This window comes from Somniosus microcephalus, chromosome 11 (genome assembly GCF_052327205.1).
Source record: "Somniosus microcephalus isolate GS21.2 chromosome 11, FLI_Smic_1.0, whole genome shotgun sequence".
Taxonomy (NCBI): domain Eukaryota; kingdom Metazoa; phylum Chordata; class Chondrichthyes; order Squaliformes; family Somniosidae; genus Somniosus; species Somniosus microcephalus.
In genome coordinates this window covers 154560137-154585128 of record NC_140997.1, presented here as the reverse complement: position 1 = coordinate 154585128, position 24992 = coordinate 154560137, and the positions used below count along the sequence as shown (strand labels likewise).

Below are 24992 nucleotides of genomic sequence, written 5' to 3'. Positions count from 1 at the left end.
CATGCCCCTGGGTTCTAGACACCGGACTTAGGTACAGGCAACGATACAGAAAACTCGAGTAGACAGGTGGTTTGGATGTAAGCAAAACCAAGATTTTATTGAACAGGAAAAATTGATACAGTCTTGAAAGAAGTTACTAATATAAAATTACAGGCAAATACAAATAACTACACTTATGCAGGGAATGGGGAACACACGGCACATCGAGGGAAAACAACGATCTTAACAATCCCCTTATCCTCATCCCACCCCTATACCTAACGAGATTAAACTATGAGAGGCCAGAATTCATGCTCACCAATTCAAAATCAAAGCCAACTGTTGAAAGGAAATGCAGGTTTTGAGGTTTAGCTCTCTGTCCTCTTAGGTACCCTGTCGCCACGTGGTCTTCAGGAGCGCGGTGCTGGAGCTGCTGCTGTGACACTCCTTCTTCTCCTCCGCTATCGTCATCGTCTCGTCCCGATGGGTTCTCCTCTTCTTCTCCCTCGGACTGCCGTCGGCGGTAACGTTACGTCGATGAGATGATTAGCAGTTTTTACTGCTCAGATTTTACTAGCCAGGCATTGAACGCCAGCATATTCATCATGGCATGGACACCTGCCTTTATTTGCAGTGTTCAACAAGATGCTTGTCTTCACCGTCCTTAAGGACTTTCTTCCCCAAGCATCAGCTTATAACTAGGCGCTTGGTTTAATTAATCGATACGTTTTTCGCTGCCCTGCTCTGCCCGTATCGAATTATTATCGTCTTCTTCCTCGTCTTACAAGACTACTATACAAGTCCTGAACTACCTGCTCAACCTCGCCTTGCCCCCTTCTGCAGCCTAGGCGTACTGGATGGCTACAGACTTGGGTTTCGTTCCCCTCCCAAGAGCGAGGGCCAAGTGCAGGAGAACATGGGTGGGGGTAGAGCAGGGAGCAAGCAAGCCAACAGTTGCAGCCGGGGCCGATTGCTACCCGGGGCCGATTGCTACCTGGGGCCTTCAGTTATACCCTTTGAAAACCCTTATCTTCACGCTAATTCAGGTTAGTTCTTTGTCTTAAACTTGGCGGGTTAGTTTAAACAATGGTAGCAATCTATACTGACGGTTTTTAGATGGCCGGTAATCGCATCCACCGGCCCGATAATTGACTTGTATTGTCCTGAAAGTTCTTTGATGGGCTTGTCCAGCCTCGATGGCTGTGTTTAATCTGTTTCTGATTATGTATGCAGACTGTTTGATGGCTTTAACTATAGGCCTCACTGCATTTAGATCTGTCTCCAATTTGGTCTAATACTAATTCAAAGTCCTGTCTCGTTCCAAAACACAAAGTTTCTCTTCACAGAAAGCCTGCAGCCTTAGTTTCGATTTCTCCCAAGCTGTCTGTGCCGCAGAATCCATTTTGGAATCCCACAGGCTTTCTGCCACGAGGCACGGATGCCATCTTGGGTACCCTTTTATTAATAATAACCTTCGGGGAGATGCAGAAATTTTGCAAATCTTACAGGATTTAATAACAGAATGGGGATTTAATTGAAGAATGGGGATTTAATAACAGAATGGGGATTTAATAGAATGGGGATTTAATTGAAGAATGGGGATTTAATAACAGAATGGGGATTTAATAGAATGGGGATTTAATAACAGAATTGGGATTTAATTGAAGAATGAGGGTTTAATAACAGAATGGGGATTTAATAACAGAATGGAGATTTAGTAACAGAATGGAGATTAATAACAGAATGGGGATTTAAAAACAGAATGGAGATTTAATAACAGAATGGAGATTTAATTGGAGAATGGGGAGCGGAGATATGGGAGGAATTTTAACCCCTAAGAACAGGTGGGTAAGGGGGCGGGTGGGTAGTTAAAATTATTGAATTTTGGATCGCGACAGCAAACCGGCTCCAATGTGGCCACTTCTGAATTTAACGGAGGCGTATTTTGATGCCTGCGAGAAACCTACTTGCCAGAGTCGGGTCCTTAATTAGTGCAGGTGGCGGGTGGTTATCGCAACAATTAACACCCTTATGAGACATTAATTAGATCTTTTAAAATTGAATTTCAGTGACCTTTAAAATTAACATCTCCAGCACAGGTTTCCTGGGGCTCGTGAATCTCGGCAGTGAAAGCGAGGTGAGATTGAGCCGCAGTTCATGTGGATATTTAAAGTTGTGATTGCACTATTTGAATGAAAGCTCAGTTAATGCAGCTAATGTCTCAGTTCCCTCTGGCAAACGTTTGGCAGAGAGTTCTTGTGGTTAACACAGCTTTTCAAAATTTTGGTGGCTTTCAAACTCTCAAGATCAGGACTGAAGGCGCGTTTCCTATGCTTGACAGCACATCAGAAGTGGAAGACCTTCATTATCCACGGCAGCGATGATGTGCAGTGGTGGGATCAGCACGCTCACAGGAGAGAGGTGCACACGAGAGGGGTTGAGGTTGCAGGAGACACTACCCACGTAGCGGTGCACTGACAGAGGCTCAACTTTCTTGACTTCTCAGAAGAGCAGTGCTTCCGCAGGCTGCGGTTGTCATGTCAGGTGGTCACAGACAACTGCAGCCTCCTTGAAGAATACCTGTTACCTGATGGACCTGGCAGCTACGCATTACCAGTGGCTGTGAAGGTCTACACGGTCCTCCATTTTTTTCCTCTAGTTCCTTCCAGGACCCTATTGGAGATATATCGAGCATCTTGCAGTCCACTGCACATAAATGCATATGCAAGTGACAGATGGATTGTTTGCCAGGGCTGGGAGTTTTGCAAACTTCCCCTGTGATGACAATAGCCAGAATGAGCGAGCATTCGGATTCGCCTAACTGGCTGGATTCCCATAGGTACAGGGTTCCATCTTTGCATACATGTGGCAATCTAAGCACCACCACAGCAACCAGGAGTTTTTATTAACCGCAAGAGACATTCTTCCATCAATGCGCAGCTGGTATGTAACCACAAGAAAAGGTTCATGCAGATGTGTGCTAGATTCCCTGGGAGCTGCCATGATGCATTCACACTGCGGCAATCCAACATTGCAGACCATCTTGTTCCATGAAGCAGACTTAAGGGTTGGCTCGGGATACCCACTTCAAACCTGGCTGATGACACCTGTGAGGAACCCCACCAATGTGGTGCAGGAGCGTTACAGCGAGAGCCACATGAGCACCAGGTGTGTCATAGAGCAAGCAATCAGATTGTTGAAGGTGCAGGGATAGGTCTAGAGGCACTCTTCAGTACTCGCCAGCGAGAGTGTCTGGATTAATAGTGTTGTGCTGCGTCTTGCACAACATTGCGCAGCAGAGAGAATTGCAGGCGGAGAAGGATGAAGGGGCTCATGAGCCACTTTTGCAGGAAGAGAACATTGAAGAGGAGGAGGAGTTGGGGGAATATGAAGATGGGGCACCCATCGCCTGACCAGCCACATATGTTCTTGCCCGGGATGCCCTAGTAGCTCGAACGTTCAGCTAGCGGTGGCTCACACAGGAAAACATCACAAATGAAATCCTCCAGCCCACTCCCACCACCAGCACCAACCACCTCCTCTCCCACCCCTCCATTTGCAATAAACAGTCCTTCAACCATATATTCACCCAATGCACATCTGCTAAATGGGACCTGTCACATATTGACATTCATCATGTAACAAGTGAAAGGGTGAGTTGGTACTTGTGGAAGAGGTTCTAAGCAATAAATTTGATGTACCATTATAAGAAAAGGAAACTTAACAACATAACGTTTTGTCAAACACCCATGTCCGTACCCTTGGTGAATAACAATTTCTTGAACTTGCGCTTCCTACCACTTCTACATGGTGTAACCCATGTGGCTTCAGCAGAGGTAGAGGCAGGCTGCTCAGATCCCTGGCCTGACTGCTGAGATGCTTTTGGCCGACATCCCCTGGATTTTGGAGCCCCTGAGGGCCCCGCCAAAGACTGCTCGATCAGCACTTTTGCAGGGGGAGACTAGGCCATCGGGAGACGAGGCAGCATGTCGGGTACTGGCTGAGAGAGGGGGAAATGGGTGAGAAGTAGGAGCGCTTTGCGTGGAGTTCCTACTTCCATGTCCCCTTTCGCCATCATCCCTATCCTGGGCCAGCGCCACATCCCTCCTACCACTCTGCTGCAGACCAGTTTAGTGAAGATCAGTGATGCATTCTAAGACCACGGATAAGCTATCTGGTATCCTATTTAAGACAGCAGACATGTTGACATCCAAAATCTGCATGGCTGTGCAAAAGGCCTGCATGGACTCATTTGAGAGCCGTGCTTGAAGCTCCATGGAGGCAGCCACTCTCTCCATGGCAGACTTTCTCGCAATCCCCTGCTCCACCAATCCCCTAGCGATCGAGTTGGACTCTTCCATCTTCTCTGGAGTTGTGGAGAGTGTGCGTGGCATGTCTGTCAGGACCTGGCTAAGTTGCTGATGCACCTCGAGTATGCTCCTTCTCAACAATAGCCCCCAGCTGCGTCCGGCTGAGCAGAGCTTGGAGAAGATTGTGCTCCCTGATGCGGACTCTCCACAGCTGTCCCTGCCACCAGTGTTTGCTCATGCTCACTTGTGAGGTGTGAATCATCAGGTGAAAACCCAACTAACTGTCCAACTGGACCAATCAAAGTGCGAGTATCTGTGCTAGTGCATGGCTGTATGTCCTGTGACAGTACATCCTCAGAAGGAATGACGTCCTCTTAGGAATTGTCTTTATGGATGTCCTGCGAGACTTGCTGTATGCATGAAGGCTCTGGAAGACAAAAGAAAGGGATATGATTTAGTCACGGCAAATACACAATCTTGACAATCACCAAACTTTCTCATAGTTCAGTCATTGATGCAATAAAGTCAGCATATGTGTGTCAGAGATATTTGCAATTCTGTCACCAGCTATCTGCGAGTTCCCAATCTCTCCATCTCTGATTGAAAGGGACGCACATGTACTACTTGTCTCCAGAGCATCCTCCTCTGCATCTGTGAGCTGGACTATTTATGGCGACCCACTTCCAGTCCTCTCCCTCTCCCTTGCGTTTTGCGCTCTCTTCTCCTACAAGGGGCAAAAAACAGATCTGTGAGTGAGTGAAGGCGAGGTAATCACCCGATGGATGCAGTGCATTTGGTGAGGGTGACTATGAGACAGATGCATCACATTGCATAAGGATTGGAGTGAGTGGCAACGGTGGATGGATAAATGGGGAAGTGATGAAGTGTGTGGAAAGTGAGTGCTGGGTGCTGCTGAAAGCTGAGTGGGTGTGAGGTGATGGCGTATGCTTGGCAAGACAAAGTGGGGCGGGGGGAGCTTAATCCACAGGATGTAGTTGAATTAGCAAATGTACTCACTTTTCCTGAACTGGTTAGGTCATTAAACTGCTTCCTGCGTTGCATCCAAGACAGTGGCACAATGCTGATGCTGCTAACCTCCTCAGCTACCTTCAACCATGCTTTCTTGGTGACAACTGTAGGTTTCTACCTCCCATTGCTGGGGAAAAGTATGTCCTTCCTGCTCCTGACTGCACCTAGCAGTAATTCCAGCAATGCTCATTAAATCTGGGAGCTTCCCTTGCTCTTTGTGCATCTATCCTCAACACCTCCTGGCTCCTCCAATTTACATTTCTACATTGTCCCTTTAAATAGAGTGGCAATCACATCATGCAGGTATGCATCCCGCCCACTGCATGGCTTAGAGACGCGAAACCCAGAGGTCAAAATTTATTGCCTCAAATCAAGCTGAAATCAGAAATTCCACACACTGACTTGACTTCCAGATTTCACTACAGTTGTAGTCCTATCTCTGACCTCCACTCCTTACAATTAAGGGAGTGTACGATCGCTGAAACTACCCATATGAATTAACAATGACTGATAAACTCTTAACCTGTATGACCTATTGGAAGGAGTGACAAACTTTGCAAAGTAATGATCTTTTTAATCATTTTTTGGGATATGGACGTCGCTGGCAAGGCCAGTTCTTGTTGTCCATCCTTAATTGCTCTTGAGAAGGTGATGGTTGATCTTCTTATTGAACCGCTGCAGTCGATGTGGTGAAGGTTCTCTCATAGTGCTTGTTACGTGTTGGGTCAAAATGGCCATCCTGCTTACTAAATGTTTCCATGCAAAGGCATTCTATAGCCTCACATAGATTGAAAAAAAAACATGTATGACAAAATGCTTTTAATCAAAAATTACCTTCAGAGCATATAGTATTTGAGAATCATTTAAAAAGCTCTGAACTATGCCATCAGAATAGAATGAAAAGGAACAAACACAATTATGCCGCATCACCCCAAAAAATATAGCAGCCGAACATTTTGTGATAAGGTTTTACAAAATATATTGGGGTAGCCTTTTTGCTTTGGGCGCAATCGGGAAATTGCGCTTGAAAGTGCGCTGGTTCGATCACACTTCAAGTTTCCACTAAAATTAATTTGCATAATTACAAATGTAAAATCTTCAATGAATCAGCGCAATCAGACAGCGTAATAGAATGAATTTGTTACTTTTTTTTCCATTAAAAAGCATTCATGCTATATTTAAGGGTGGTAACCTGGTGCAGTTTTATTAAAATGCGTTTATCACCAAAAATATCCAGCACTTCACCTGTGAGTAACCTGATTTAGAATCACTTAAAGGAAACTGTACCAAACTATTAAATAGTTCCATTGATGTACACAAGTCAGTTTCTCAGTAAATTCATTTTTGATATGACAAAGCTTTTAAAGCACGCCTACTAGCGCCTGTGCACCTAAGAAAATAAACACAATTTGTGGAGCCTTCCAGAACCAGTGTGATCGGTGGAATCTCGCAATTCCGACCTGGGGGACCGGGCCAGTTTTGTGGGCGGGGCCTGATTCGGGCAAATTGAACCTTGACCCAGCGCAGAAAACACGAACGTAAGCGGCTTGGGGCGTAACTCACCTGCGTTTAAAACTCCCCGATTTTTTGCGCTGGTTCAGCTGATTGTGCTGGAATCTGGGCGCAAAACAAAACGGAAACTCTGCTCCATCATTTGTTCCTGAGGTTTATGAATTGAACAAAGTCACATGTTTCATGCTTAATAAGAAGGGCACATTTGCAAATTTCTCCAGCTACTCAGCAATTTAGAGAAAAGCTATCTGGGTCATAATTTACAACAATTCCAAATTAGGCAAATTGTTAAGTCTGTGTGTTATAGTGATAATTACTACACAGACTATAAGAGTAAATTCAACAGGTCTTTACTGGTTGGAGGTAGGGACTATACTGAATACAATATTACTACACAGTGCTTATATACCGGTGTGGTCACCACCGGCATTACGTATACAGCAGCCAGAGAAAGTAGTACATCTCTTAAGGTGGAACAGATTACATACACCACAATCCTCCCTTTTTAGCTTAACAGTCATATCCCCATTTAACATAACATAATAACATATATACATATATAACTTCAGATATAACAGTTCAAAGGTTCAGTCTCTCAGGAGGCTTCTGATGCGGCTTGGATAACGCCTCTCAGTAGTCTCTGATTCTTGTTGTTGAGGTGCCTCCTCTATTTGGTTTCCAATGTATTGGGTGTCATCATCATCAAGTACATTCCCTGCCGAGGTAGATGCTTCAGGTTCATTAACATCTTCCACAGTTGTCTCTGTCACAACCATGGGTTCGACCCTTGCTCTCGACTCTACCAGTTGATCCGCATGACGCCTTATCACATTATGACCAATATCTACTGTGTACATCAGAGGTCCTTGTCTGGCCCGAATTGTTCCGGACTGCCATTTTTCGTTTCCATAGCCCCTTGCCAACACTGGTTGTCCTGCGTCGAAAGTTCGAGTGGTCTTGTTGTTAATATGCCGAAACTGTTTGTTTTCCACTTCCCTCCGCACATTTGGTTTTAACAAGTCCAACTTGGACCACAACCTCCTGTTATAAAACATCATGGCAGGACTTTGGTTAGTCACTGCATGATCGGCGTTTCGATATGACATCAGGAACTTGTCGACCTTGTGTTGCAGCGGAATCTGATCATCGTTCATGGCCTTAATTGCCTTTTTGAATGTCTGGACAAATCTTTCAGCCAACCCGTTTGTCGCCGGATGATATGGGGCAGAGGTATAATGTTTTACTCCATTCTTCTTTAAGAATTGTCGGAATTCTTCCGATACAAACTGTGGTCCGTTGTCCGAACAGATCTGTTCTGGCAATCCGTTCCTTGCGAATATTGTTCTTAACACCGCAATTGTCTTTTCTGAAGTAGTGGTATTCATCTTGATGACTTCTGGCCATTTGGAATGTGCGTCCACCGCAATTAGGAACATGGAGTCCATGAATGGACCAGCAAAGTCAATGTGTACGCGTTGCCATGGGGCTGAAGGCCATTCCCATGGGTGTAGTGGTGCTATCGGAGGTGCATTTTGCACTTTTTGGCACCCAGCGCAGCTTTTCGTTAACTCTTCAATCTGTTGGTCAATACCCGGCCACCATACATAAGCCCTAGCAAGACTTTTCATTTTAACTCCCCCCAGATGACCTTCATGCAGTTCGTTTAAAACTCTTTCCCTTAACTTGGGAGGAATAATCACTCTTGTCCCGTACATCAAGGAACCATGGCAGACGGACAGCTGGTCTCGCCTTGCTGAAAATGCCGGTAACAGAGGATCACCCCGTGTTGGCCATCCTTTCACTGTCACCTCGTAGACTCTGGACAGTGTCGGGTCGTTCCTGGTTTCTCTTTCAATACTTGCATTGGTGACTGGTAAAAACTCGATGATGGCCGAATGAAATAACTCAACAGGGTCAACTTTCGTCGTGTCTTCTTCTTCAGGTAGTGGCAGGCGCGACAGCCCATCAGCATTGCCATGCTGTTTCGTACCTTTGAATTCTATTTGATATTGATGTGCCCCTAGGAAAAGAGACCATTTCTGGAGACGCTGCGCTGTCATCACCGAAACTCCCTTCTTAGGGTTAAAAATGGATACCAATGGTTGATGGTCTGTCAGAAGCGTGAATTTTTGGCCCTGCAGGTAATGATTAAACTTCTTCACTCCCCATACAAGGCTAAGAGCCTCCCTATCGATCTGCGCATAGTTGCGCTCAGCGGAGGTCAATGATCTGGATGCAAACGCGACTGGCCTTTCCGTGCCATTTGGCAACTTGTGTGAGAGTACTGCCCCAATACCATATGGAGAAGCATCACAAGCCAACCGAATAGGCAGTGTCGGGTTGAAGTGAGCCAACACTTCCTCTGAGGTGATCAATTCTTTGCTTTTGCGAAATGCCTTCTTACAGTTTTCGCCCCATTCCCATGGTACCCCTTTCTGTAAAAGAGCGTTTAACGGGTGCAGTACCGTGGATAGATTTGGCAGAAATTTATGGTAATAGTTAATTAATCCTAGAAACGACCTCAACTGAGAGACATTCTCCGGAGCGGGAGCCTTTACAACTGCCTCAATCTTGTCAGGAGACTTATGAAGCCCCTCTCGGTCAATGACATGGCCACAGTACGAGATCCGCTTCTGGAAGAACTCACATTTCTGCCGATTTACTCTAAGTCCATACTCTTTCAGTCTGTTGAGCACCAGTTCCACGTTTGCGAGATGTTGTTCATCACCATCACCTGTGATCAGAATATCGTCCAGGTAACATTGTGTGCCTGGAATTCCCTGTAATACCTGCTCCATGGCCCTCTGCCAAATTGCTGGAGCCGATGCCACTCCAAAAACCAGCCTATTGTACTTGTACAACCCTCGATGCGTGTTGATCGTGAGGTATTGGCGTGACTGTTCCTCAACCTCCATCTGCAAGTACGCCTGCGCCTTGGTGAAGTGTTTCCCGCCAGGCAATGAAGCGAAAATATCCTCAATCCGTGGAAGCGGATACTGCACCATGTGAAGCACCGGATTAACGGTGATTTTGAAATCTCCACAGATGCGAACCTTCCCTGGATCTCCTGGCTTGTTGCTCACAGGACGTTTCATAACGGGAACAATGGGCGTAGCCCACTCACTCCAGTTTACCTTAGACAGTACACCTGAATGTTCTAGTGCTTCCAGTTCCGCTTCAACAGTAGGTCGTATTGCATAGGGTACCGGTCTGGCTTTAAAACATTTTGGTTGTGCATGTTCATCAATCTTGATGTTTGCCGTAATTCCTCTCAGTGTTCCCAGTCCCTGCTGGAACACCTCTTTAGCATCATCCAATATTCTGGACAATCGTTTAGGTTTGACATCTGTTTCCCAGGAATCTACCATTAGTGCCTTCAAGGAGTGCCAGTCCATATTAATTTTCCTAATCCACTCCCGTCCTAGTAGTGGTGGACCTCCTTCAGGTAGCACATATAAGTCCATTACTTGGCTTTCTTCACCCTTGTGGACCACTTCTACCTCAATTTTTCCGATGGGGTACACTCTTTGCCCCGTGTATGTTTTCAATATAATCTCCGTATCCTGTAGGGGAATATGTTGGAATAACCTTCTGTAATCTTTCTTATTCATGACCGTCAATGCCGATCCAGTGTCCAATTCCATTTTTACTTGGACTCCTGCTATCTGAAGAGTGACCCAAATTGTCTGGAGATCTGCATCCTTACCAACGTTGTGTACTCTTAAGCTATCCAGTTCATTACTGCTAGCGTCTGAATCTGACTTCTGTTCGGTCAAACTGTTCTTTGTCACCTTGTGTACCTTTGCGTATTTTCCTTGCGGTGACTTTTTGTTGCTGGTCTTCTTTCCTGACCGGCATACTTTAGCTATGTGGCCAAGCCTGCCACACGTTCTGCATTCTTGGTTTTTAAACCAACACTGGTTCTGATCGTGCGTTGTCTTTCCACAACGATAACATTTGACAGAACTCAAACCCAATTTGTTTGTACCGAGTTCCGGTGACCGTAGCTGCATTACTGCCATGCCTCTCACTGCGGCTTCGTGTGCTGCTGCCATAGTGACCGCCTTCTCAAGCGTCAGCTCATTCTCCTCGAGCAGTCGCTTTTGTGTATCCTGTTTAAATAAACCACACACAAATTTATCTCGTAGTGCCTCTGTCAGTCCCGTTCCAAACTGACAATATTTTGCTAGCTTACGTAATTCCATCAAATATTCAGCATTGCTTTCATTCTGCAGCTGCCTTCTGTCGTAAAATTTAAATAGTTCCGCTAGCATCAGCGGCGTGGGGTTTAGATGATTTTTCAGGACAGTAACAATCTCATCGAACGTCTTATCCGCCGGTTCATCTGGTGATAACAGGTGTTTCAATTGCCCGTATGTCTTCGCACCCATTAAATTTAATAATGTTAGTGCTTTATCTGCATCAGGAATTTTATTTGCCTTACAATAATTTTGTATGCGTTCTACATACATGGCCCAATCTTCGATGTCACTATCAAAGGTATTAATGTTTCCATGTTTAGGCATCGTTGCAATTTATTATATTTTTATGTTATCCAAGATGGCGGCTTCCCGCTGTTGTCGTCGTCCTCCGCCCACAAAATGGTGGTTTTCCCGCGCTTGGCGGTCTTCAACCGTCCCCCGACGCTGTCTCCGCTTCACCGCGGCTCTTGCGCCTTCAGTTTCCCCAGACGCTGCGCCTTTTAGCCCGAATGCGGCCCTTATCTCCGGTCGCGGTCGATGCCCCCGCGCTGCGCCTCTCGCTCGAAAGCGGCCCGGCCCTTATCTCCGGTCGCGTTCGATCTCACCACCCTTATTCCTCCGTCTTCCCAGCCCCGTCTGTACAGCCAACGCGGTTGACTTTCTGTCGCGTCGCTGCCCAGCTTACCCACCACCGAGGCCGAAAGAAGAAAGCTGACAGTCGCTGATGGAGGCTTCGAGGTAAGGATGTCTTCTGCACTCCGGTTTCTCGATGCCTGCCGCTCAACGTGTCTTCCAGTAGGGTGATGAGGGTGGAAACCTCTCTTCGACGTCCTGTCTGTGGATGAAGCCGCCGTGGAAATAACTGCCGCAGGGTAAGAATCGGACTCGTCGCCACTGTTAAGTCTGTGTGTTATAGTGATAATTACTACACAGACTACAAGAGTAAATTCAACAGGTCTTTACTGGTTGGAGGTAGGGACTATACTGAATACAATATTGCTACACAGTGCTTATATACTGGTGTGGTCACCACCGGTATTACGTATACAGCAGCCAGAGAAAGTAGTACATCTCTTAAGGTGGAACAGGTTACATACACCACACAAATGTACACTCTTTTGCTAGCTTTAATAAATAAGACACAACATATTTGTTCCTATACATGGTACTGCATTGTCATAGCACACAAGAAGTTAGTGGGACATGCTATATATTTCAAATTGAACATTTTCCAAACCTTTTTGTCATTGTTATTCGAGGGCAGGTGAAAGAACCAGATGATGCCCATCACTGTCGCTATAAAGACGCCACACCCAAGTGAGACAATCACACTTTGCTACGATATAAGCTTCTATCCTGTTGTATTCACAAAGAAACAAAAAAGGTTCACCATGCACGCTTCATAAAGGCGGTGTCTTTTTATGCCACAAAATGGTCTATTTTATTTAAATGGTCTAAGTTATTGTTGAAATTAGGAGGATGCAGTGTTCTGCAATCGTTCGCCTGCTGCCTCAGCATATTTTCTTAGGACATCCCAGACAGAGAGGGTTACTTTGAAGAGGTAGATAAGTATGTTAATTGCCCTTTTACTTGACAGACTTGTGTGAACACTTACGAGCTGAGCAGCACCACAGATGTTCCTGCTGCATTTGCACCTGATCATAGATAGCTGGCTGGGTATTTAGCAGGCACCCATGTGATACAGTCTCACGCATCTTCGTTGCTGATGTAAGTGGGTTACATCAGCTCTTAACAGCTGGTCTATAACATAATCATTTGTGGCAGCACCAATACTATTTCCCACCAGCCATTCCAGCTAGTTTTAGCTGCTGAAGATGATAGCTTTATTTTCACTATCACTTTGGCAGGCTTAAAACCTTGCTGACAAAAATATAATTAAAAGTTCAGCTTGACAAAATATCTTTTCATGTAAGGTTTTCAAAATAGCATGCACTGTCAAAATTATTGAAGACCCAAAGTTAAATAAGGAGAACTGGCTGACGATCAGTAACCAGAAGGCATGAGGAGAATTTTTTTTATGCAGCGAGTTGTTATGGTCGGGAATGCCCTGCCTCAAAGGGTGGTGGAAGCAGATTCAATAGTAACTTTCAACAGAGAATTGGATATGTACCTGAAAAGAAAAAAATTACAGAGCTATGGGGAAAGAGCAAGGGGATGGGATTAATTGGATAGCTCTTTCAAAGAGCTGGTACAAATAGGATGGGCCGAATGGTTCCATACCCATAATCTACACTCTGTCCAAAATAACAAATTTATTAGAGTTTTTTGAGGATGTAACTATCAGGGTAGATAAAGGGAAACCAGTGGATGTAGTATATTTGGATTTCCAAAAGGCATTCGATAAGGTGCCACATAAAAGGTTGTTACGCAAGATAAGGGTTCATGGGGTTGGGATAATATATTAGCATGGATAGAGGATTGGTTGATGGACAGAAAACAGAGAGTAGGGGTCAATGGGTCATTTTCAGGTTGACAGGCTGTAACTAGTGGGGTGTCACAAGGATCAGTGCTTGGGCCTCAGCTATTTACAATTTATATTAATGACTTAGACGAGGGGACCGAGTATAATGTGTAAATTCTGTGGGTTGTGCAGTTAATAAATACACAGACTTCAGAAGTAACAAACAAACAGGTCTTTACTATTCGAAGGTCCGGGCGAATCTGCCCCAGCAATCCTGCCACAACACTTATATACTGGTGTGGTCACTATCGGTATTACAGTATACAGAAGCCAAACAAATAGTGCCACACCTAAAGTAGTTCTCTTAAAGGTGAACGGTTGCATTCAATAGTTCCCTTAAAGGTAGACGGGTACATACACTACAATCCTCCTTTTTTAGCTTATTACTTACAGAGTCCCCGTTAAACATACATAACTTCAACTTCCTATAAAACAAATTACAGATATAATCTCGGTGGAGTCAATGTCATATAAAACAATTTACAGATATAATCTTGGTGGGAACAGTTCACAGGTTCAGTCTCTGCGGAAACAGTTCATAGAGTCAGTCTCTGATCTTGACTCGTTCCAAACAACATCTCTTTGGTGTAGCCGGTTCACATGGCTAGAGTGACTCCTCCATAGCCTTTTTCTTGACGTAACAGCTTGAACTTTCGTACTGTTGAACCAGCAGTGCGGACTTTTACAACCAACTGGCTGTCTTGACATTTTCCAGTTTTTCAACTAATTTAGCTCCTCTCGTAGTGTCCCGCCTGAGATGGTAGAAGTGCTAATATTTTAGACAGTTATTATCTTCTGCTTCTTCTTTTTCTTTTCTGCCTTTTTGAAACTCTCAGAGCTCCTTTCTCGGCTGCCAGCTGTAGCACCACCAACTCTCTATGTTCCTTAGACCTTAAGTGCTTCATCCGGATTTCAGCACTTCCGGAGTTTTCATCACAAGCTGGGCAGACCACATCCTCGTAATATTCAGTGTCACTCAACAGGTCATGGTAATATTCGGGTTCGTCCTGAGTTAGGCCAGCGAGAGAGCCTTCTTCTTCCTCCTCACCCGTCTGGACGTTAGCTGATGGTGGTTCCTTCCCTAGACATCTTTCTTGAAAAGACTTCTTCATGCATTCATATTCATCCCGCTCTTCCTGGGTTATCTGCCATTCCTTCATGACGGACCTCATTTGTGAGTTCAATACCTTCCCTTCCATCGGGAATTGCGTTATCAGGCTATTTAATCCTTCTACTGAAGTAACGGTTTCCACATTCTTCTGTTCACCTTGACGTGATTCAATGTACTTTTGGCATCCTTGTACAATTTGTGTTGTCACCTCAGCTATCTCCGTGACTTTTGAGAGCTCCGAACTCGTTCCCCCTGAAGATTGAAGCTCGTGTTCAGATTGTTCCCCTTGCAGAGTCTTGTCCTTCAGCATATGAAGGAGTTGGCTGACCGTTAACTCTTCCCTGGGAACACGGTGGATCAGAGTCTTCTCCATTTCATCCACCTTTTCCTCCAATACGTCCACCTTCTGTTCCTCTTGAACTTTGGCTTTCAGCGCTCGGAAAAGTTGCGCCCTGATGCTCTCTAGTTCATGTTCAGGGACCATTCTTACAGTCTCTGAGTTTCTTACAGTTTCCTTTTCTTCCACTGAAAGGATTCCCAGTTGAATCTGTTCTTCAAGTTGTTGAACCTCGGTCATTGCCGCCTCATATTTGTCTTGGGTGTCCTTCAATGTTTTTATGAGTTCTTGGACATCCTGTCTTTCATGCTCTGCCATGTTTTTCCCCTCTAATTTCTCATCTATGGATGGAACTTCTACCGATGAGTCTGTCTTGGCCTTGAGCTCATCAAGAATTTCCTGCAGCCTTTGGACTTCTTGCTCATGTTCAACCTTTAGTTGTTCATATGCTTCTACTGAAACTAGCTTTTCGGAGGTTGCCGAGTTAACCCCCTCCAGAATTGTAGCCTGAGCCTGTTCATACTGTTCTTTCAACTTCTCACACTCTGCTTGTAAGGAGTCGTAGAGAAGAACTGGGATAAAATCCTGGCTTCCTGAAGATTCCTCTTCCTTTGGTTCGTTCTGTAAATATTCTAGTTCCTGAACAGCATCAGGGGAATGTGATTGGTATTTGGCCATGATGGCTCTGTGGTCACTCTCTGCTTGAGCTAGCTGTCTCTGTTGTCTTTCCAGGTTCTCCCATTCGGTGTCCCAGAACTTTTCCATATTTTTCATCTCTTGTACGAGACGGTCACTCAACTGTTCTAATTGTTGTCGTACTTTGACATAAGTTTGAGTCCGAACTCAGTGTTCTTCCATCGTGGATGAATCCTTTGCTTGAACAGGCTCAGAATTCTCTGTCAACCTGGAGTTCTGCTCTGCAGCTTTATTCTTCTTGGTAACATAAGTCCTTCTGCATGTCTTCGTTTTCTTCCCCATCGTCGGCAAGTCCCTTTTTGCCTTGTCTTCCATATTCGAATTGGTCTTATCATCATCCATTTCAGAATCTGAGCTAATAGCTTGCACCGAGTCCTCCCTCATTATGGCTTTTAGGTAATGCCCTTCCATGTCTATTTTCTTAATCCACTCCCATCCTAGAAGTGGTGGTCCTCCCTCAGGTAACACGTACAAGTTCATTCTTGGGTGTTCTTTACCCCTATCTCTCACCTTGACGCTTATTTTCCCCACGGGGTATACGTTATGCCCCGTGTATGTCTGTAATGCGAACTTGGTATTTCTTAAAGGTATGTGAGAGAATAGCCGGTGGTAGTCCCTTCGGTTGATGACTGATAGAGCTGATCCAGTGTCCAGCTCCATTCTTACTTGGACTCCAGCTATTTTTAGTATGACCCAGATGGTCTGTAGATCCGTTTCTTTACCCACATTGTGGATTCTCAGACTACCCAGCTCCTGGTTGTTTGGGTCTGAGTCTGAATTCTGTTCGTCTGAACTCTTCTCAGCCACCTTGTGTACCTTGTTGTACTTTTCTTGTGGTGGCTTCCTTTGATTGTTGGTCTTTTTCCCGGACCGGCATACCTTCGCGATGTGACCCAGTTTGCCACATTTCCTACACTCTTGGTTCTTAAACCAGCATTGATTCTGATCATGCGTTGCCTTCCCACAACGGTAGCATTTTGTTGTGCTTGAAGTAATTTGGTCCACCCCGAGTGCCGCCGCCTTTAGTTGCATTTCCGCCATTCCTTTCGCTGCGGCTTCGTGCGATGCAGCTATAAGGACAGCCCTGTCCAGTGTGAGGTCGTTCTCTTCCAGTAGTCGCTTCTGCGTCCCTTCTTTGGACAATCCGCATACGAACTTGTCCCGCAGCGCTTTTGTCAGATTCCCTCCGAACTGGCAGTATTTCGCTAGCCTACGCAGTTCGACCAAGTATTCTGCATTGCTTTCGTCTTTCCTCTGCGTTCTTGCGTAGAATTTGAATCGTTCAGCCAGCATCAACGGTGTGGGGTTCAAGTGGTCCTTCAGCACAGCCACAATCTCTTCAAATGTCTGGTCCGCTGGTTTATTTGGTGCTATTAGATGCTTCAAGAGCCCGTATGTTTTTGCCCCCATCGAGTTTAGCAATGTTATCGCCTTGTCATCTTCCTCTATTTTGTTGGCTTCGCAATAGATCTCTATGCGTTCCACGTACGTGGCCCAGTCTTCTATTTCAGAATTAAAGTCGTTAATATTCCCTCGCTTAGGCATCTTTCTTCCCTTGGGAGCAGCACCAGTATTTCTTTAAGTATTCTTATTTATTTGTTTGTTTCTAAGATGGCGGTTTTCCCGTGAAATCGGCGGTTTCCCGCTCTTCCTTTCTCGCCCCGCCCACTTCAATGGCGGTTTCCCGCTTCTGGCGTCTTCTCCGCCTAATGGCGGCTTCCCGCGTTTCTTCCCGGTGGAAGGGGTACGCTTCCCCCACAGCGGACAGGTTCAGCCGCTGGCTGGCTTCCGCACAGCTCCCCTTACTCAGCTATGTCTTTTCCTCCCGCCCGCACGGCTCTACCGGCGCTGGGTACACCCCGTTAACGGAGGACAGTTCAGCCGCTGGACTGGCTCTCGCACAGTCTCTCTCTCCGTACCCGGCTCTGTCGCTCTCTCACCCGCACGTTCGGTGCTACCGGCCCTGGGTACCCCGTTGGTGGAGAACAGTTCAGCCGCTGGACTGGCTCTCGCACAGTCTCTCTCCCCTTGCTCGGCTCTGTCTCTCCCTCTCCCGCACGTTCGGTTCTACCGGCTCTGGGTACCCCGCCGGTGGAGGACAGCTCAGCCGCTGGACTGGCTCTCGCGCAGTCTCTCTCCCCTTGCTCGGCTCTGTCTCTCTCTCCCACCCGCACGGTTCCTGTTCGCCTCCCAGCCCTCTCACAGACCGGTGTTTCCCTCCCCGGCTGCGGCTGGGTTTCTCTTCCCGCGCCTACTCCCAGTCTCAGCGCTTCGTGGCTGCGGTCGCTGCCCGGCTTTTCCCGCCGATTGCGGTCCGGCTGTCACCCGACGCCGTTGGACCCGACTTCTGACCGGCTCAGCTCCCCCTCGACCGAGGTCGAGTGCTCTGCCCTTATCCTCCGGATACTTCTACACCTTCCCCTACTCACAGTCTCTTCGGCCGCCTTGTTCCCTGCTGATCGGCTCACTCCGTACCGTGGTAGAAGGGTAGTCAGTACCTGTTGCAGACGGAAGCTTTTGTTGCTAAAGTCTTCCACCTTTCTCCTGCTGCAGCCTCGTGTTTTCTTCCAGCAGCACGACGAGGGCGGTTGCCTCTCTTCGACGCTCTTCTTGCTTTGGTAATCTTGCCGCAGGGTACGATCAGAATCGTCGCCACTGTAAAGTCTGTGGGTTGTGCAGTTAATAAATACACAGACTTCAGAAGTAACAAACAAACAGGTCTTTACTATTCGAAGGTCCGGGCGAATCTGCCCCAGCAATCCTGCCACAACACTTATATACTGGTGTGGTCACTATCGGTATTACAGTATACAGAAGCCAAACAAATAGTGCCACACCTAAAGTAGTTCTCTTAAAGGTGAACGGTTGCATTCAATAGTTCCCTTAAAGGTAGACGGGTACATACACTACATAATGTATCCAAGTTTGCTGATGATACAAAGCTTGGTGGGACAATAAGCTGTGAGGAGGACACAAAGAGCCTGCAAAGGGATATAGATAGGTTAAATGAGTGGGCAGTACAGTGGCAGATGGAGTATAATGTGGGGAAATGTGAGGTTATTCACTTTAGTAGGAAAAACAGAATATTTTTTAAATGGTGAGAAACAATTAAATGCTGGTGTTCAGAGAGATTTAGTTGTCCTCGTACAGGAAATAAAATGAGTTAGCATGCAGGTATAACAAGCAATTAGGAAAGCAAATGGCATGTTGGCCTTTATTGCAAGGGGGTTGGAGTACAAGAATAAGGAAGTCTTGCGACAATTGTACAGGGCTTTGGCGAGACCACACCTGGAGTACTGTGCACAGTTTTGGTCTCCTTATCTGAGGAAGGATATACTTGCCTTAGAGGCGGTGCAACGAAGGTTCACTAGATTGATTCCTGGGATGAGAGGGTTGTCCTATGAGGAGACATTGAGTAGATTGGGCCTTTATTCTCTGGAGTTTAGAAGAATGAGAGGTGATCTCATTGAAACATGTACGATTCTGAGGGGGATTGACAGGGTAGATGCTGAGAGGTTGTTTCCCCCGGCTGGAGAGTCTAGAATTAGGGGGCATAGTCTCAGGATAAGGGGTCGGCCATTTAAGACTGAGAGGAGGAGGAATTTCTTCACTCAGAGGGTTGTGAATCTTTGGAATTCTCTGCCCCAGAGGGCTGTGGATGCTGAGTCTTTGAGTACACTCAAGGCTGAGGTAGATAGAGTTTTGGACTCTAGGGGAATCAAGGGATATGGAGATCGGGCGGCAAAGTGGAGTTGAGGTCGAAGTTCAGCCATGATCTTATTGAATGGCGGAGCAGGCTAGAGGGGCCGTATGACCTACTCCTGCTCCTAATTCTTATGTTAATATTATGTTCTTATGTTAACCTAACCCGCCCATCGGCAAAGTGACGTGATCGGCTGCAGTGCTGGTGTTGCACCTGATTTTACTTCATTGAAGTTACCCGATCCCATGAGTTTCCCAGCCGGTGAGTTAAGTTAAAATTACCCCCAATTTGTCGGCTGCTGCTGTGTGTGAGTGGTGTGCGTGTACTAGTTAAAGCCTTGTGCCAGTGGAGATCGGATTTACAAGGAGAAATATATGGTCCAATCTGGCCAACCCTCACAAATGAAGCAATATCTGTGCAGCTCATAGGTCTTAAAGGATAACACAAGGGAGCAGAGAATGCCAATTATCGTACTGGGATGCACCGCCTGTGTTGATTTTACTGTGTATAAATCCAGTCTTTTTTACCAATTATATATTACTCAAAATCCTTCATGAATGACCCCACAGAAATATAAAACAGGATAATAGTATTTTAAGCAAAGAAAAAAATGCAAGGTTCAAAATATAAAATGTATCAATAAAAATGAATATTTACTACTTATGTCAGGTGTGCACGAGAGGCTCATATTTTAATAACACAGTAGAGCAAGAGTATTTCTGTTAGTCACTGCTTTCAGTATTTTATTGACTTTCAGCATTTCCCTGTACTTTCTTCAGAAACTGTTTTTGATTTCTACAAGATTTACAAAGTCTCACATTGGAAGCCATGAGATAAAATGCAGCCTGATTTTGAGCCCAGTCTGGGCAGAAAGCCAGCATTTATTGGCAGGCTCTAATATGCTTAGGATATGCATGCTTATCAAACTAATATATGTGCTGTAATGATCCACTTCATGTTGGCAGATGCTTATTGAGCTGCATTTTAGATGATGATTAAAAACTTTTAAAAAAAATACATAAACGTATCACGGAGCTGGCAGTTTCTTGACTCCCCTGGGAATCCACATGCTGATCCCTTGTTCTTATAACACACCTCAAGCAGCAGAGTATATGCCTATATATTGCATGGAGTCTGTTTTAAGGCTTTGTTCGACTAACCGAAGCAACGATACCACATTCAGCAGCTGGCAATTAAATATGAACACAAAGGAAATGATGGCACTGCACCATAAAATGGTGATTTATTAAGCTAAAGCGTGTGCTGTTGCACTATTTATGACAACACTCAACCCTCTGCAGGACAGGAGCACTACACCAACTAATCTTGTGGTGAAGTACTGATTTGAATGGAGTTGGAGATAAAGAAAACCAGGAAAATATTTGTACTTTTCCCATACCAACAAAAAATAAAGGTGGACAAAATTCATCCCCTTAGCGCCTCCCATTAGTGCCAGCAGATGGCACTAACAGGGTACTAGAGCAGTATCACTGGGGCGAGGTGAGTCCAGCCCTGCATGTCAAATCCCACACCCGGTAAGAGTTATCGGCAGGAACGTCAACGCCAGGTGGATTGTGACGTCAGTGAGTGTGCAATGCTTAGTGACTGCCCGATCTGCTAAATTCATTGTTGCCACCTACCTTAGTGCCTGGAGTAAACACCAACAGGGAAAGCTGGCATGAAGCACCAGGAAGCTGGCTCCAGGGACGTTATTTAAAGGGATCACCAGTAATGAGTCGCAGCTATCAGGTTAGTGCAGTTTCAGTGGTTTCTTGTCAGTTTCATATACTCCAACAGTTTCAGTTAGTAATTTCAAGGTTCATTTGTATCAGGAGTGTTGTGGCAACTAAAAAGTAGCTACATTTATTCTTCAACGAATCAAACTGCTATACTTGGCAATATTAATGCAGACTGTACTGGCAGTCGACCTCGCCCTCCAGGATCTACGGCAGAGGGCGTGGAGGCAGCGAGAAAGACTGGAACATGTGCCTAGAGGGAGGAGGAAGGCCATCAATGGCTCTCAACAGGAGGCCTTACCTTCCGAGGGTATTCCAAGAGCACTTGTCCTACTTCCAATTAAGCGAGGAGTAGTGTATTAGAAGGCTCCGCTTCACAAAGGAGGTGGTCACAGAACTCTGCCACCTCCTGCAGCCAGATGTCCAGCCTCAGACCAGAGTGACCATAGCTCTCACAGTGACAGTCAAGGTCACTGTCGCCCTCAATTTCTTCGACAGCGGATCATTCCAGTCTGCAACAGGAGACATAGCTAACATCTCACAGTTCATCATCCAGCGCTGCATCTGGGAGGTCACAGAGGATCTCTATAGTAGGAGAAGGGACTACATTTCCTTCCCCATCACCAGAGAGAAGGAGGACAAGCATGTATGTGGCTTTACCAGGATAGTGGGATTCCCCATGGTGCAGGTTGCCATTGACTGCACCCACATAGATTTGCGGGCACTGCATAACAATCCTGAGATCTTCCGTAACCGCAAAGGCTACCACTCACTTGATCTGCAGTTGGTGTACGAATCCTTAATGTCAATGCCCGCTATCCTGGCAGCAGCCATGATGCCTTCATCCTGTGCCAGACCAGTGTGCCATCACTCTTCCAGCCACCACGTCAAGCTCATGGCTGGCTGCTCAGAGACAGGGGCTATCCGCTTTCCACCTGGCTCATGACGCCCCTCCGCAACCCCAACAATCCTGCCCAGCACTCATATAAAGAGAGCCATGCTGCCACCAGGAACATCATCCAGCAGACCATTGGCTGGTTCTGCTGCTTGGACCGCTTGGGAAGAGCCCTCCAGTACGCAGCTGAGCCAGTGTCCCATTTTGTGGTGGTCTGCTGCATGCTCCACAACTTGGCCATCATGAGGGCCCAGCCCTTGTCATCAGGGATTGTGGGACCACCTCAGGAGGAGGAAGAGGAGGAGGACGAGGAGGAGGAGCAACAGGAGTGAGGGAGGAGGCAGCTAGTCAATCGGCCTTCCAGACCTCTCATCAGACTGCGGTTTGAATGAATCAAACCCCAGATTTCCATTGCTCACCACATCCGCATCATTCCATCTCTGTCACATGCCATATCATAGCACAAAGCTGAAATGAGACACACCACAAAAGAATCCGAACTGAATTAATAAATTTAACAAAAATCAGTGAACACATATTTACACCAAAAATATTAACTATTTACCCTTGTACAATCCCTTGGTGCCTCTTGTTACTGTGCCTTCGCCTACTCTAGTGCTTCTATGAAATGTTGGCCCAGTGGCTGCAGCAGGGCTGATGGAAGGCTGCTGAGTGTCCATGTGGGAGACTTCAGATATTCTTGCAGGATGACCTCGACCAGCTCTGGACCTGGAAGGCCCAGCTGTAGACTGCACCACCTCAGCATGGGCGGCAGCAGTCTGGGCTGGCTGGATGCCAGGCAGTGACAAGGGCAATGGCGGACTGGCAGTGGTGGGAGCAGGAATACCATCATACTGAGAGAGGACAGCAGGTTCCTGCTCCACTGACCCACTGCCACATAGAAACATAGAAGATAGGAGCAGGAGTAGGCCATTCGGCCCCTCGAGCCTGCTCCGCCATTCAATGCGATCATGGCAGATCATCCAAATTCAGTACCCTGTCCCTGCTTTCTCCCCATATCCCTTGATCCCCTTAGCCTTAAGAAATATATCTAACTCCTTCTTGAATATATTTAATGAATTGCCCTCAACTGTCTTCTGTGGTAGAGAATTCCACAGGTTCACCACTCTCTGGATGAAGAAATTCCTCCTCATCTCAGTCCTAAATGGCTTACCCCTTATCCTTAGACTGTGACCCCTGGAGCTGGATTCCCCCGCCATCGGGAACAGCCTTCCTGCATCTAGTCTGTCTAGTCCTGTTAGAATTTTATAAGTTTTAATGAGATCCCCTCTCATTCTTCAAAACTCTAACGAATATAAGCCTAATCGACCCAATCTCTCTTCATACGTCATTCGTGCCATCCCAGGTATCAGTTTGGTGAATCTTTAATGCACTCCCTCCATGGCAAGAACATCCTTCCTCAGATAAGGCGACCAAAACTGCACACAATACTCAAGGTGTAGTCTCACCAAGGCCCTGTACAACTGCAGCAAGACATCCTTGCTCCTTTACTCGAATCCTCTCACTTTGAAGGCCAGCATACCATTTGCCTTCTTAACCGCCTGCTGCACCGTCATGCTTACCGTCAGCGACTAGTGCACAAGAACACCCAGGTCTCGTTGCACTTCCCCTTTTACCAATCTATTGCCGTTCAGATAATAATCTGCCTTCCTGTTTTTGCCACCAAAGTGGATAACCTTGCATTTATCCACATTATACTGCATCTGCCATACATCTGCCCAATCGCCCAACCTGTCCAAATCATACTGGAGTTTCTCTGCATCCTCCTCACAGCACACACGCCCACCCAGCTTTGTGTCATCTGCAAACTTGAAGATATTACATCTAGTTCCCTCATCTAGATCATTAATATATATTGTGAATAACTGGGGTTCTCGCACTGATCCCTGCGGTACCCCACTAGTCACTGCCTTCCACTCGGAAAAAGAACCGTTTATTCCAACTCTTTGCTTCCTGCCTGCCAACAGTTTTCTATCCAAGTCAGTACCTTACCCCCAATCCCATGTGCTTTAACTTTGCATGCTAATCTCTTATGCAGGACCTTATCGAAAGCCTTCTGAAAGTCCAAATACACCACATCTACTGGTTCTCCCTTATCTATTCTACCAGTTACATCCTCAAAAATTTCCAGTAGTTCAGTCAAGCACGATTTACCTTTTGTAAATCCATGTTGACTTTGTCCGATCCTGTCACTGTTTTCCAAGTGCTCTGCTATTACATCTTTTATAATGGACTCCAGCATTTTCCCCTCTACCGATGTCAGACTTACCGGTCCATAATTCCCCGTTTTATCTCTACCACCTTTATTGAATAGTGGGGTTACATTAGCTACCCTCCAATCCATGGGAACTGTTCCAGAGTCTATAAAATTTTGGAAGATGACCAGCAATGCATCCATTATTTCTAGGGCCACTTCCTTAAGTACCCTAGGATATAGATTATCAGGCCCTGGGGATTTATCGGCGTTCAATCCGGTCAATTTCCCTAACACCATTTCCCTACAAATACTGATTTTATTCAGTTCCTCCCTCTCATTAGACCCTATGTTCCCCGACATCTCTGGGAGTTTATTTGTGTCCTCCTTTGTGAAGACAGAACCAAAGTATGTATTTAATTGGTCTTCCATTTCATTGTTCCCCATTATAAATTCCCCTGATTCTGACTGCAAGGGGCCTATGCTTGACTTTACCAATCTTTTCTCTTCATATATCTATAGATTACAGTCAGTTTTTATGTTCCCTGCAAGCTTACTCGCATATTTTATTTCCCCCCTCCTATTGAAGCCCTTTGTCCTCCTTTGCTGAATCCTAAACTGCTCCCAATCCTCAGGTTTGCTGCTTTTTCTGGCCAATTTATATGTCCTCTCCATGGATCTTATGCTATCCCTAATTTCCCTTGTTAGCCAATGTTGAGTTACCTTTTTTGTTTTATTTTTATGAAAACGGGGATGAGCAAATTCTGTAGTTAAATGTTTGCCAT

General features: G+C 45.9%; 1 pseudogene; it reads right to left on the bottom strand.

Moving 5' to 3' along the window:
* Window positions 1–3718: 3718 nt before the first annotated feature.
* Window positions 3719–12320, bottom strand: LOC147110947 (uncharacterized; annotated as a pseudogene).
* Between the last annotated feature and the right edge of the window lie 12672 nt (window positions 12321–24992).